We start from the raw sequence: 17,646 nt of genomic DNA, 5'->3' as shown, positions 1-17,646 counted from the left end.
ATCTGTATGTGTATACATATATATATATATATATATATATATATATATATATATATATATATATATAGATAGATATATGTGTGTGTATAGCTTTCTAACACTATATACATATATAATACTATATATGAATATATATACATGGCTACATTGACACATATATGCTTCTACACCTATATGTCTACATATACACAGCACTTTAAATATGTGTATGCAGATATACAGCTATGTAGGTATATACAGACATAGTTACATATATGTCAGCATATCTATATATATATATATATATATATATATATATATATATATATATATATATATATATATATATATATATATATATATATATATATATCAGTACATATGACCATACATCTGTAGAGAGCAATGGCAGATTAACAAACACACCTATGTCCACATGCACCATTACTGGGGTTGAGTGGCCCACACACTATACATCTTGTACAACTAGGCTCCACCCCATGGCTAAACACATCCACCCCGCAATACTCTACCAAGTGATGTAAATCCCATAACCAAGATCTGGCACAACATGGGTACAGGAAGTTAAAAGTACAACATCCCACCTGTATGATGTCAGGCTGGTATTGCTGACATATCATGCAGTACAATCTGCCTCCCATAGTTAATATAATCTGTGGTAACCATCAACATCCCCAGGATACAGATACACAGACACAGATATGCAGATACATATATACATATGTACATATGTACACACACACACACACACACACACACACACACACACACACACACTCACACGCACACACACATATATATATTCATATATATATATGGATATATATGTGACTAAACATACACATGCAGATATATGTACAGTAGGATACATATGTAGTCGGTGCACACAATATGGAACAGCCACTATGCCTACAGCTAACCCCTGAACAACTGGACACTGTATGGGCCACCCATACAAATGACGATCGTTGCCTGCAACATATACCCACAGAGAGGTCATTGGGAAAACTCCACACACAGGTTTGCAGAAATGGAATACCTTTCATTGTGTACTATTGCAGTTCAACATGCCATGTCATATAGCTGTTCAGACACTGACATTCATATAAACAGAGGAATGCAACCGTGAAACAGTTATACTAATACAGTAGTCTGGAAAGCTTCACAACCATCACTGTCGAGGCCAAGCCCTTAGATTTGTACAGTAGTGAGGACTACTGGGCCACAGGATACCAAACAATCAACAGTATGTAAAGCAGGTTTATAGTTCAGTAGCCTCTATTTACACTCTGTACAACAGCAGTGGGTGGTAAAGATGTCATGTGACCACATGGGCTGTAACTGTGACATAACAAGGCATAACTGACACCATCACATGCACACTGTCAAACAGAACATTCTGTCTGGCAGGAGGCAGTAGGCTTGCAGTAACCGAATATATGTAAGTGATGTAAATATAGGTGAAGAGTACGGCACTTTCTATCCAGATACCTTATGGCAGCTTACTCCTGATACCCCACATATTTAACAGCCTAGGTCATTTATGGTGTTCCCCCACAGACTCAGTAATACATTGCCATATACCACTGTTACATACAATGGCCTCTGGAGTGCAAAAGAGCACATATGTATTGTGTAGGTGACGCCCACACATATATGGCCCCAACCTCACCATATCTGTGGGGGATACAACAGATTTGGACTGATGGCAGTAATGGCAGTGTGATATACTCACAGCCCACTACGAAACATCCCCCCACAGCATGTCATATGTGTAAAGCTTGACATGTAGGTCATGTACTGATAGCACTCAACATGCACACTGCCAGTTGAATACCAGACACAGGACCTGTGCGGTGGACAGACAACACTTGTTAGGCACTCCTCTGGCCACCAAGAAGATAGGCCCAGAGTTGAGGGCTATGCAGACAGACTGCATTCCAAGGTAAAGTAGTATGTACACACACACCCTGTAACACCAGTACTATACAAAGCATAACACGGCTCTACTCACACTTTGTCTGTAGTTCCTGAATCTCCTACAAGTATGTAGCTGCCCTGAATGAGCAGGTTCTCCTGTAGAAGTTATTTCTACCTGCTGTCTGTAACACTGATGCCCCCACACACACATAGGACTGTACAAACATCCACAGAATGTCCAGGTTATGTCATCAAATATAACCCTTACTGTACATAATATGTGGGGTGGTCAGATATCTCGCTGGCTTGTTAGCGGATATGATGACACTAATTATGGTGTACAGCACATACGCACCACATCATGCACAACATATGTACACAGCTTGGCAGAGTTGTGGCTGGCAGCACATACACAGGGCCAATAATGACATGTTGCTGTGATAACTTCATACATTTTCTGTTGTAACAGGATTTGTGGCAACATATGTCCTATGAGGGATAAGACGCCAGTAACTGTCATGGCTTTCACCATCTACAGAATGCAATCCTCATACTACCATCTGCAGTCCACAGATAGATGCTCCTTTGGTAACACATGAAACCAAAGGCACAACACACTGCCCTGTCTGCAGATGACCCTGCAGATGGGGATTCCACATAAACATGGAACTGGCATGGCAGGTATGGAGACATGTAGGCAAGACATATCCACACACACACTGTTAAACTAACAGTATACCACATGCAGTATAGCAGCACTTACAGTCTGTAGGCAGGTCAGGCACATCCCCCTCCTGTGTGTTGCCCTGTTTCCACAATGTATGTTGTTTGAGGTAAATTCCCAATCCATCTCAGATCCTGGTTGCCCACCAACAGATCTAGTTCCTGGTCAGAGTGAATAACAAGGGCCAACACCAACATGATGTTCCTAGATATCAGAGTGTGTTTCCATGCAATTGGCTATGGGAATATTACCACAGCTGTTCTACATGCAATCAGCTAGGGGAGGGCTGCGATTCATGCAGAGGCCATCAGATGATCAAGAGCATCACTTAAAATACACATGCTGCTGTCTAAGCAAAGCTGGTGTAGGTCTCCACATCCACCAGAGAGGGAGTGGGAGAGGCAGATAGAGGCAAAGACATGTCAGCAAGTGGTGGGAGAGTAAAACTGCAGCTTGTTTGTGTCACACACCTGCCAGCACAGGGTATCAAACCCCTGACAACTATGTACTGCTTTGACAGTTCGATGCAGTTATTGGATGCATCACATGGATTACATGTTGTGGAGCCCTCAGAACATATCTGTGATGGTGCGTGACATCTGCAACAGGGATATGGTAGCTATATGGTAGGTGATGTGCACATGCCTGTCAGCAAGAACAGGTGCCAGGGTCAACACACTCACACTCTCACAGGGACACACACAAATTGACACACTTGGCAGGGCCAGGGGTACAACTCATCAGTAGCGGGATTGCCACAACACATCACTGTGCAGGTAAAACATGCACCACTCGGGACATATGGAGGTTGTATGGGCATAGGGTATGAGGAGGTGTCTGACAGACAGCATGCTTCTGTATGCCCATGGGGGTTGTAGTGAGTGTGGCTGTGAACATACGCACTATACAACACAAAGGAAAACACACAGAATGCCAGTACTGACATGCATGGGTGCATGTCTGCACGGGTGTGTGGTGGTTGACTGTGGCAGCAGGCAATACAAGGGTAGGCGATGGGTATACCTTGGCATCAGGCCACATGACAATGGTCTGCATTGTGTCTCAGGGCTGTAGTTTCTGCACTTGCCCACACAGGTGGGTATTGTATCCCCCTTCCAGCCACCTGAGTGACTATTGTGTGTGGCCAATGCTGTACATTGCTTGCCATGTATGTGTTCCTTACTTCATGATATGGATGGTGTCTGGGATGTGCACACCTCCCACATGCATGTACAGTGACATGTTGAACTGTACCTGGGGTGTCTGGCCCATGTTGTGAACACAGATTACCATCATATATGCCAGTCTTGCCCACCTGTGGCGGGGACTGGTAATGGGCACCAGGTTTACTCTGCACCTACATTGATAGCATTCTGACATCATTCCCTGGTGTCAGTGGCATTTCCCCATATCAGGAATGTTGTCAGGCATGGTATGTCCATTGTGGGACATGTGATGGCGCCACAGGTGGTGCAAGTGTCCATTGGGGAACATGGGGGAGCTGCACTGTCAGCATGTACATGCATATTGGACAGATGGACAGGGAACATGCCCTCTGTAGCCCACTGCTATCCCTCCATAGTTACTATCAGTGGCCAATATGTAATGTACTACCCACATATTGGCTGTTGCCTAGGCATGTGTGTGAGTATGAGACATGGGTTGAAAGTGTGCTCTGGGTAATACTGGGGTTGCTAAATGTGATTGCCTGGCCTTGATGTCACATGTATGGGTATGCCTTTGTACCCTAGCCTCTCAGTTATTTCACATCTATTATCCCTGTAGGGTGGACATTGGGCTATTTATTAGGGCCACCATATAAGACATATGCAAAACCCATGCCACATTGGGCAGATGCTCACAACCACCTTTACACAGGATATAAGCACACACACCTGTCATTGAACCCCTACTTATCTAGTTTAGTACACCTTAGTGCTATGCAGTTATAGTACATGCCATGCACATTGCTGAAGTGCTCCTTCCCCAAGGGTGTATTTCACAATGTATGATATCAGCAGGATTGCCAAAGTAAGCAATGTGAACTGTACTGCGGGTGACTACCCTAAAATGCATTGCTCCCTACAAAGACACTGAGACACACACAAAACATCGACAACTGACATGTGTGGGTATAGAACCCCTGCAAGGGGACTATACCACACTACAGCATGGAGATGTTATAGGATGCACCACAGGAATCACTAGAGAATTACTTCCCCAAAGCTGTATTTCACAATGAATGATATCAGCTGGATTGCCAGAATGTGCCATGTGAAATGTTCTGTGTGTGACTAGCCTATTATGCATCGCTCCATATACAGACATGGACACACACAAAACATCCAGACCTGCCATGGGTGGGGATGGAACCCTGCCACAGTTCTAAATCACAATCCAGGAGTATGCAGCTACAGGATGTGCTACAGAGATTACTGGGATATTATTTTCCCAGAGGTGTATTTCTAGGTGGGTGACATCAGCAGCCTTGCCAAAGTCAAGTATAAGAATTGTAAGGAGTGTGGCTACCTTAAAAAGCATTGCTCTCAACATAGTCAGTGACAAACAAACATGCACACTAACACATACACACAGTTGCCACATTGGGGTTAGAACACCTACCTAATTACTTTATCAGACTACAGCAGTGTACAGTTACAGGATGCATTACAGAGATAACAGGACTACAAACTTCCCAGAGGTGCATTTCTAGGTGGGTGACATCATCAGCCTTGCCAAAGTCGAGTATGGCAATTGTAAGGAGTGTGGCTACCCTAAAAAGCTTTGCTCTCTACACAGACAGAGACAGATAGATGAGTGTGGCTACCCTAAAAAAACTTTGCTTTCTACACAGAGAGAGACAGATAGACATGCATACTGACACACACACACAGTTGCCAGGTCTGGGGTTAGAACACCTATTTAGCTACTTTATCACACTATAGCAGTATGCAGTTATGGGACGTGCTAGAGAGAATAGTGGGATACACTATTCCCAGAGGTGTATTTCTAGATGGGTGACATCAGCAGCCTTGCCAAAGTTGAGTATGGGAATTGTAAGGAGTGTGGCTACCCTAAAAAGCATTGCTCTCCACACAGACACTGGTCACATCTGGGGTTAGAATACCCACCTAGCTACTTCATCACACTACAGCAGTATGCAATTACAGGACTCGCTACTGAGATTATTAGGCTGCAGTCTTCCCAGAGGTATAGATATAGGTGGGTGACAACAGCAGCCTTGCCAAAGTCGAGTATGGGAATTGTAAGGAGTGTGGCTACCCTAAAAAGCATTGCTGTCTACACAGACAAAGAATGCACACTAATACACACACACAGTTTCTACGTCTGGGGTTAGATTACCTACCTAGCTACCTTATCACACTACAGCATACGCTGTTACAGGATGCGGTACGGAGATTCCTGGGCTACACTTTTCCCAAGGGTGTATTTCAAAATGGATGACCGCAGTGGGTTTGTCATTGTAGGGCTATTGGGAGGGCAGTGAGTGTGCATGGGCCATAATGCATTCATCTAGGGGTTGGCACACCACATGCGGGCACACGCAGGGTTATATTCCACAGGTATGTGTACACAGCTGCTAGATGACTACTTCCTTGTACAGTCATGTTACACAGCTAGCACTTGCACCACATAGTTTGGAATGCTGACAGATACCAGTGGCTAATGTCTACAGTGAGTGATATCTGAGCATCATGTGGTTGTTGTCATTTGGCTGTGTGCTTTGTGGGACAAGCCTCATTAGTTGTTTCTGTGGGCCACATGTAGCAGGCCATTGCATTCTGTCAGGCCTAAAGTCGCAGACCAGCATACAGTATATAACCCTGGGGTGAGATGGTAGGTGTGATAGGTGTTCATGCAAATACCTTCTATCAGTCTTGATCAGGTGGTGTGGATGCTGGCAGGGTGCTACGTACAGCTAGGGACACACCTGCATGCGACAACTGCACTGCATGCTGCATTCTTCCACTATTGCCATATACAGATAGGGTCATACTGTACCCATTCCTCACAGCAGGGATATGGCCAGAGAGGTACCTGTGGGTGGTGTTTGTGTGAGCTGGGTGTATGTATGCTATGGACACTACTTGCATCTGACACACAGATATGCATGGGGCATTCCAGGTATGCTGGCATGTGCAGGTACATCAGCTGTTTCCCAATACATCAGTCCTACCTCCTTTGTGATCTGCAGGTGTTTGTGCAGACATCACTGCTATCCCCTACTACAGGACCGGTTGCTGTGATGCATACCTGTATGTACAATTCCAAGGGTGTCTCCATTTCACAGTGATACAGTATATACTGTATGTCTGGGGTACTTTTCCCTGTGTACTGTTTGTATATCTAGCCCAACAGCCATGCCATGTAAGTCTTTCAGATGGTGACACATATTACCACCATACATTTACAATGGCTTACTGCTAGCAAGTGTTATACAGGTGGGGATTGTCCTTGGCACTGCAGTTGTGAGGGCTTGTCCCTGTCATCAGCAGTAGTGGTCAATGGCCACCAGGTCTTACTTTGACATTCATACATACTGACCACACTCACACAATATGAAACACACACCATCCTAACACACACAGACCTGCATATTGTACAAATGCTACAACCTATCCTGCTACCTTGGCCATCTCTGGGCATCTCTTCTCCACTCATATTATACCTACACATGCATGTTACTGCATTTCTACACAGGATTGGGGGAAGGGGCACACTTGTCTGTTTCTACATGTCTACATATGAGTGGGGAGGCACACCTGACTGTTACTACATTTCTACACTGGATCGGGGGTAGGGGCACACCTGACTGTTTCTACATGTCTACACAGGATTGGGGGGCACACCTGACTCTTACTACATTTCTACGCTGGATTGGGGGTAGGGGCACACCTGACTGTTTCTACATGTCTACATGGGAGTGGGGGGCACACCTGACTGTTATTACATTGCTATGTAGGTTGGGGGGGCACAAGTGACACTTGTTCACATTAGCTATGACTGTACTGGTATGTCATGTACTCCACTTCATTTTGTATTGCTAACTATCATGCTGTCTAGAGGCACACCAGTGCATTACAGATCGTGGCTTTGGTTACCCTTCATATTATTGTCTGACATCCTATCCTTCAGAACTGACATCCCTCTGCCTGCCCTGTTGTGGTATGTCTGTGTAGGACTGGGGGTGGGATTAACCATAGCCATCATTCTGGGGCCATGGCACAGGCACTGTTTGGGTTTGTGTCCACCTGTCCTGATGGCTGCAACTGTTGTTGGGTATATGAACCATCCTGACTGGCATGTGTGGGTCATATGGACACACATTTTGCTCAGCACATTTTCTGCAGTAGTTTTTGTCACCCTGTGTAGTACTGGCTACTATGGTGACTCCAGTATGTGTTACACATGTCACGGTGCCACTATAGGTGTCAACTGTCCGCTGCCATAACGTTCAGCCACCCAATTCCTTGCATGCTCACATCCATACCGTAACTACAGGTGACAACACATTCTACTCCATTTGGCAATTGGTAGGTTGATTGACTTACCTTATGGGCATGCCAGACTTGAGGATGGTGATGGAGGGCTGCCTATGTCAGCTGCACATAGTACACTCCCTATAAATGGTTGAGCACAGGTGGTGTCATGTTTGGCATCCCTTTTACTGTATGTGTGAGTTGGAGAGAGGTGCCATTCCCTGGGACCCTACTGTGTCAGTGCATGTGCTATGTGTTGCCTCTTTGCCAAGGCCAGGGCATACTGGACATGCCTCTTTCTGCCAACTGGGACAGGCTCAGGTTGTTCCTCCTCTGGGTCACTCTGTGCCTGTGCAGGCCTTGGCATAGGTGGGGGGGTTGTGTGGCCCTGCCCCATGCTGTTCCTGCTGCAGCTGTTTCCACAGGATCATATTGTGCAGCACAGCACATACCATAACAATTTAGACACGTGTAGCTGGTGAATACTGCAAGGCTCCACCAGATGTGCCCAGACACCTGAACTGTGACCTGAGCATCCCAAACATGCACTCTATTATATGTCTGGCCTGTGCGTGTGCCTCATTATGGCGTTCTTGTTCAGGTGTGTGTGCATTTCTGATGGGTGTCATCAGCCATGGCTCCAGTGTGTACCCAGCATCCCCAACTAGGTGACTGTAGGGGATGTCCCCATTGGCAAATCTCTGGTACAGCTGTGTCAGATGCCATATGTTGGAATTGTCATAGCTCCCAGGGCAGCCAGCACACACATTCATTATAATGCCCTGGGCATCACATACGACCTGGTAGCTGATGGAGGAGATGCCCCTGCAGTTGAAGTAGGCCCTACCCTGCTCACCGGGTGGTGCTTTGATGTGCAGTCTATAGCACCCACTACCCCAGGGTATTCTGCTATTTGGTGGAAGAGGTGCACATTGCTTGTCAACACCTTATGGGTGTTGAGGAAATATACATGCTCACTGACATGCACTGACATGGCATCCAGGAACTGGTGGAATACTCTGGATGCTGATGCCTGTGAGATCCCCATGTTATCCCCATTTGTGCTTTGAGAAGTACCTGTGCTAGCTTACTTACGCCTACACATACCTTGGTATCCACTAGGATGAGCTCTCCTTGATCAGTTTGGTGTGTCAGGTATGGCCGGCATAGCTCAACTACTTGCTGTAGGAGGTCTCTGTCCACCCTATAGCGCTCCACTATCTCCAGCTCATGTAGCCCCTGGTAGGTTACCCTGTGTCTGTACACTCTTCTCCATCTCCTCACTGTGGGTTGTTCAGCAGCATGCACATCCTCACCACCCTCAGCCTCTTATACATGTTCTATGTTGCCTGCTGCAGCCCTTCTCATTTTGTAGGTTTGTTTGTTAAAATTTCCCTGCTTGTATACACCTGTGGTGTAAAGTGTGGGAAAAAAACAGTGGGGAAGGTGTTTGCTTAGTTTATAGTAGTGGGCTGGGCTGCTACCTGTGTAACTGGCTGCTTCTGATAAACTTCACCTGCCAGATATGCTAGTTCTCCTTGATTACCTTCCTACTGCTGTTTTCCCTTACAATTGCCCTTCTGTTTGGGCCTGGGACTGTGCTGTGCAAACAGAGTGCTCGGATGTGCATACTGCTGCTGTTTCCTGGTTTAACTTTTTTTTCTTCCAGTAAAACTCAGTGCACAGCACACTCCCGCTTACACTTTGTAAAGAGTGCTAGGCAGGTTTAGACACACTCCCTAGCTTAGCTGTGCTAAGCTAAGAGCATACCCGAGTCACAGGGCTCCAATCTGCTTACAGTATGCCTGACACACCCACCCATGATGTCACTTATCTCCTAGTCTTGCACTCAGCTATTCATACTCTTACACTGTTGGGACTTGCCTCACATGCTGGGGAAAACTGGGATTCACTATCCTTCACTCATTTGCATAGGATTGCCTGCCAGTGCATAGTTACATGCGTCACACTGTGCCTCTCCCCTTAGCAACCACTATTCGTTGGCCAGGTTGTCTTTTGCCTGCCATTGAATTGCATGGCAGAACACTCATTTTAGTTAGACTGCTTTTTTTAGGTTTATTTTCTTATTTTCCCCCAATCCCTTTTGAGCGCCACTGCCCTATGCTTAAACAACCGTGATCAGTGAACATATAATACAATTTGTATTTTGTATGTTTTGCATTGTTTGCAATGCCAATGGCCTTCTACTTGGACATTGGCATGCTTCCTCAATGATATGCAGCCTTTATTAGGAGCTGTCATGTCTCCGTTTTGGATTTTGCAGAACCGTACTTGGTTACTAACTGAGTACATTTTTCCAAATTACACTAGTTCTGCACACTCTGAATCCAGCTTCCTGGATGGCAGATTTACCTCATTTGCATAGTTTTCACCTGCAAATGTGGTAATTTGCATACGGGGGCTGGGAACATGCAGCACTAGTGCAAGAGCTCTTGCGCATGTCAAAAAGAACACGTACGTGGCTCGCTCGACCATCATATTGCCAACATTACCTCTTACACTAATTATGCACACCATGCAAGCTTTTGAGAATCCAGGGACATGTCTATCCTAGATGCTATTACATGTTAAGTATACTATCAGTATCATACTACTGGACCATTTTAAGAACCCAGAATGTAACTAAACATGTCTGTTTAGTATCATTTGTTGTATCTTGTATTATATTTAATAGTACATTACCCAACTATGCCAAGATATCAGAAAGTATGCCACCTAACATAAGTTTCATCATAATAATGGTTAAGTTGTAATATGAATAATAGTGCAACCTTTTAAACTCAAAGTGAAAATAAGTGGCTTTCATTTCATATATAGGTGATAGAATCAAACTGTAACATTTTAAAATGGGAACTAGTAACCATTTGAAGTAGGGAAAAAATAAATGAATGAATTACCTTGTAAACCATAATATGCAGCACCTGTTCATAAGTATTTAAGCAAATTAATAAGAATCCATAACCATGAAATACATTCCATAACCATGAAATACATTCCCCCGGATTTACTAATCTTCCGTGCAGGATTAGACTAGTCCTGCATGGAAGTGTATTCTTAGGAGGAGGACGGCAGCATGCCATGCATATTAATTAAGGTGCACTGCCCAACCTCCTAGGCATACACTGAGCGTGTATGAGTGCAGGTGGCATGTCTGAGAGCAGAGCTCACAGAATAAACATGCCCCTGCAAAGTAGAACAGCAGAAAGTAGAAATAAATGAGCAAGGCTGCTCATAGGTGTCCACATATCCCCACCAACAGTCCCTCATATGTAGAACAACAACAGTGCATATAAATAAACCAAAGAAAACCCGTTATATTTCTCTTAAATCACAGTACAGCTAACCATAGGTGCACGGGTGTGCCTATCACTTAGCTACAGTTAAAGCAGCTTAAAAGGCTGAACAGGATAACAAGGAAGATATATGCAAATGAAGCAGCACAGCCAAAGTGTAGTTGTTAGGGCTTCCACCTAACAAGCAGGCATTCCTGGTTCGAGTCCCACTGCAGCACATACCATTCTCCATGTGAAATCTGTATATGAACATTTTTTTTCATTTATTTGCTGTATAACCTACTAAATAACATTTAAATGTGAACTGGAGTACTGCATTAAATGCACATGTGAAGTGTCAGTGTCATAATGAATAAGGCACTAGAAAGCAGGTTTAAGCACAAACAAGCAGTAGTAAGCATATATAAGCACTAGTAAGTGTGTTTAAGTGGGTTTGCATGGGGGGTAAGCATTACCTACACAGATTAAGCAGAGAAGAAGCTAAGCCATCATAGCAATACATGTGAGTAAGGTATCAGCAAACTAATCCTCACCACAGAAAAATCAAACCAAACGTGAACTGAATCTATGTACAGTGCAATGTTGTATAACCTGCTATATAACATAAATATGTGAACTGGAGTACTGCAGTAATCATAGATGTGAGGTGTTATTGCAATAAAGTTTAGAAGTCCCCAGGACCCCATACAGTGCATGTACACATGAATCATGGATACCAGACACATATATAACCTGTAATGAATAATAAATCACTGCCAAAAGGCAAATATAATGCTAATTAACTATTAAGTAATGCAAACCGCTGCACAGCTCAACTTAGTAAGTGTAAGCAATGTGTAGGGCAGCCAGTTTAATCTGCCTAGTGGTATACCTCTTTAAGCAATGCCAACCTTATGTAAGCAGGTGTGCTCATGACTTAGCCTATTCAAAACCAGCCAGTCTTGGAAAAGTGTGGGAAACTGGCCATATTTAAACCCCACAGGTGGGAATACTACCCATAACTGGTTGTAGCTTCCTACTGCAGGCAGAATGACTGGAGTGAGTGAACGCACTCGATTTAGAGGGCATCCAGGTGTCAAAAATCATGGTATGGCTCCTGGTAAAACACCATGATGAGGGACTACTGCAGGGCCAGTACCAGGGCTTGCAGTATAAAATGGAGGCCTGGGACAGTCTTGCCTATGACCTCATCAGTGCCACAGGTATCTCCCGAACTGGTGAGCAGATCAGGCACCACCATGCTGACCTGAAGTGGTGGAGGTGGGATTTACTGGAACAGTTGATCTAGGAATCTCGGCAGATGCCTAATACCCCAGTACTGAGTAAGTACTCATTCTACTTAGTAGTTAATAATTGCCTAGCTTGTGTATACTATGGATAGGTATGGCTAAATATCACTGTATTTCACTGACAGCTGTAGATGAGCAGGCTGTGAACCAGCAAGCCCATGATGCTAGGTTGCAAAGGTTGCATCGCGTGGTAGGTTAGTAATTATTCTGCATGTACTGTCATAAATAAATATTAAGAGCCTTAGAAAGTGTCGTACCAGTAGAAATAGAGGTGTAATATTATGTGAATAAAGGTATAACCCCTGGAGTGCTTCTGTTTACTCTTCTTTCATATGTTGTTGAACTGTTGCATACTATAAATAATACTGTTGGATTAAGCAGTGTTACCCACACTGTGGTATGCAGATAAAATGAGTATGAAGGTCTGTACAACAATGATGAAAGTGCCAAGAAGTCAGTCATATTGTACAAGTGAGGGAGACCTAGACATAAAACATTAGAATACTTCACAATGCTTCCCAGATAGAACAGTGTACTATGATGCTAATAATAAGTTTTTTTGTCACACACAGCAGGGGTTTGAATCCCGGGAGTGCTAGTAAGTTGTATGCATAATCATACCCAACAACTGTACAGATTTTGTTACAATGTTCAAATAGAAAGCTGTATGCATAATTACACCCAAACAGCAGTACAAAATTTGCTAGAATGTTCAAATAGAAATTTGTATGCATATTCAAACCCCTCAACTGTTCCAATCTGTCCAGCATGTCCAGATAAATGACCCACATCACCAGCCTGGTACCTTGTTCCCCAGAAAAATCAGTGTGATGATCCAAGAAATGTAGGCAGCCATTAATGACATATTACTTATAGTCAGACGTGTCATAGTCAGAGAATGCATATTAAAACAAACCTGTCATTCCAGCATCTCACCCAAAGTGTATGAGAGCAATTCTCAACATATGTTACATTAACACCTGCATCTTGTCAAGCCTGCAAGTAAGACACAGGTCACATATATAATAATCTATAAACATACCATTGTACAATATAAGGCCATTGGGTAATGTAATAATACATGTAAGGAACATATCACTGCAGTGACTATGAATGTAGTGAAAACTACAAGGATATATTAGTTGTTAATTGAACTCTCTCTCTCTCACCCCTCATACCTCAATCGGTATGTGAATACACCAAACATTTGTTGGGACATATGTTCTACTGGTTTATAAATATTCACATTTGTTTTTATGCATGTGCCATGTTAAAATACCCCCATATTGGTGGCCTGCTGCCATCAATGAAACCTGCATGCTGTTGTAATGGCCACTGTTGTTCCATATATGCATGTGTTCTGCTTGCTCTGCAACTGTTTTACATCTGGTGTGTTGGGTTAATGGGTATACCTATGCATGCTGTTATAACTAATCTTGAATGTTCTTGACTATTACTAACCCATATCTGTCTGCAAACTGCAACACCATAGCTCATATGGGAAGGCTGGTCCCAGCGGACCCACCTGTCCCACCTCAGCTGGCCATGGCTCCGGGCACCAGCACGTCTGGGGCCCAGCCTGGGGCCTCCTCTTCCATAGGCCCTGCACCACTCTCAGGTGGAACCGCCACAGATGATGGGGCTTGCCCCCTCCCAGTGGGAGTGGGGGCGGAGAGGAACCAGTCACCCATCGTCAGGTATGGGCAGCGGTGCGTAGGGAGATCAATAGGGCGTTTTGAGACCAGCTACACCAACTTGAGGGCTGAGTGGCACAATTAGAGGGTGAGCCTGCCCCTCCTACACATCTCCCAGCATGGCCAGCTTTAGGGCCATGAAGGTTCAGTGGTGACTGCCCATGGGTGGGGACCTTAGTCCCACTGTTTCCATTTGGGGGCTCATGGGCTTCTGACTTCCAAACACCCCTCCATGTCCAAGGTGTTCACCCCCCACATATGCCATATACCACTCGTGTATGCGTCTTGTTTGTCTTGTCTGTTAACCTACCCAACCTACCTCCCCAAATATACCTACTACCCCCCCAACATCCCACTCTCACCTGAAATAAAAAAGGGCAATCTGTTCCCACAAAAAAAAATCTCGCCCCATACATAGCTGTCCATTTCACACACATATCCACTGGACACATGTAATCTGGTCTAATTGGCATCAAAACTAATTTATGTTGTCCCCACCCCTCTCCCAGGGGTTTGAGTGTCCAAATCTGCCTCCAAATTCAGTGTATATGCACAGCTGTTGTTGTAGAAAAATGGGCAGCTATGGATCTTAACTACACCCTTCCTGCACATGCCTAGCTACTTTCCCTACTGTCTTTCCCACTTTGTGCCCCTTTTTGACCACTTTCCTATCAATCATTTTTTTCTTTTCTTTTAAAGAAATGAGCGTGGGGCTAAGCGGCAGTACACACTTTTAAGCAGCAGTAAGCGGGTTCAAGCCTATTTTCGCAGGGGTAAGCACTGCCTACACAGGTTAAGGAATATTGCAGTTAACTGAGTGTAAGACACTGTTACCAGAAGTTGTCAATGCTTACCTTGACACAAACCCATTTATAACTGATTTAAAGTGCCTTAATCACTCAGTATCCAACTGCCGGTGTTCTGCCCAGCAACAAAATCACCAGCTGCTGCAAGGCTCAAACCAAGGAACCTGCACACCATTGCGAAAGTGATTTATCCCTAAGCCATGACAGATACAAAAAAATTTGCTATTTTCAGAAACATATCATCCAGTCCAGTCAGGCAACAGCAGAGAATGTATACCTACAGCTAGATGGACATATGTGTGCAAATATATTACTATCTAAATGGATACAACATATCTATAGATGTAGTCTCACACATATATATAAATAAATATATATATATATATATATATATATATATATATATATATATATATATATATATATATATATATATATATATCTATATAAATATCCAGAGATATACACACATATGTATATATATATATATATATATATATATATATATATATATATATATATATATGTATATACACAAATATATGAACAGATATACATGGAAATGACAACTACACATAAATATGTCAAAATCCATACGTCCACATTTACACAGCAAGTTACACATATGTTCGCAGATAAATGTTCCTATAGGTATATATGGACATTTTTAGAAATATGTAAGCAAATATATACACCCACAGAGGTGTATATGTCAAGACATCTGTAGATAGCAATGGTAGATTAACAGACACATATATGTCCACATGCACCGTGAAAGGCCTTGACAGGCCCCAAACAATATACATCACATACGAATTTGTATAACCCCAACCCAGGCAAACACATCCGCCCTGCAATACACTACCAAGGTCAATGTAATGTACGTGTGTCAATGAAATAGGGATTTAAATTAGTCCTCGTCATGTTCCACATGTTGACATTGCATCCCCCTCTCCCCCACCCAATAGGCAGCCTGAGCAGTACAGGCCTATCCAACAAGGCTATCCCTTATCCCTGACCCATACATTCATTACCCACAGTTTCACTTCCCCCCACCCGCTGCACACATGCAGCCACCATCTCAACCCCGGTTACCAGCCTGTAGCTACCACACCATCACACATAGCCCCCCTCCACCCCCCCCTCCTCGGGACCCATCCTTTATGTTGTCTCGACCCAAGTATACAAGGTCTGGCACATGCCATAGTTCATGCACATAGCCATGGGTACCTACATAACTCTGGGTGTAGACGAAAGTTGTATACCCAATGTTCGTGTTGTCCCGCATGGGACGAATGATTACCTGGTACTAACAGTAGATGTCATGTGTGACTCTGTGTACACTAACGGATTTAATTGTAGGTATTGACTGATTGTGCTGGATGACATGTTTCTGGAGCCAGCAAATGTATAACTATCTGTCATGGTTTAGTGGTAATTCACGTTGTCTATGTTGTGCTGGGTCCTGGGTTCAAGCCTTGCTGACACTTTTTACTGTGCAGAATACGGACGTGACCGTGTCATACACTCATTTAGCTTCTATATTGCTTAACCTGCGCAGCATACCCCCGCACGCAAACCCGGATACAACTGCTCAAAAGTGGCTTGACAACACTGTATCCAACGGTGCCGTGTTCTGCCCAGCTATAAAACACACAGCTCCTGCAGGGATCAAACCCATGATACTGCACACCATAGAGAAGGTGATGTACACTAAGGCATGCCAGATACACATACACCTGATGATTTCGGAAACATATCATCCAGTCCAGTCATGCAACAGTCCAGAAAATGCATGCCAACATCCAGATGCATGTCTGTGTACATATCTATATATATATATATATATATATATATATATATATATATATATATATATATATATATATATATATATATATATATATATATATATATATATATGTATATATATATATATATATATATATATATATATATATATATATATATATATATATATTTCTGACACTATATACATATATATCAGTATATATATATATATATATATATATATATATATATATATATATATATATATATACATGCAAATGCCTACATCAACACATATATGTGTCTACACCTATATGTCTACATATATATACAGCAAGTTACATATGTGTATGCAGATATATATCTATAGGTATATACAGACATAGTTTTTTTATATATATATATATATATATATATATATATATATATATATATATATATATATATATATACAGGTATATATGGCTATACATCTGTAGATAGCAATGGCAGATTAACAAATGACACATATGTCCTCATGCACCATTAATGGGGTTGAACGGCACCACACACTATACGTGTTGTACAAATAGGCATCCCCCTCAGCCAAACACGTCCACCCTGCAAT

This window comes from Protopterus annectens, chromosome 3.part1, assembly GCF_019279795.1.
Source record: "Protopterus annectens isolate FY-2018-M chromosome 3.part1, PAN1.0, whole genome shotgun sequence".
Classification (NCBI taxonomy): Eukaryota; Metazoa; Chordata; order Ceratodontiformes; family Protopteridae; genus Protopterus; species Protopterus annectens.
This window is presented reverse-complemented; position numbering follows the sequence as displayed.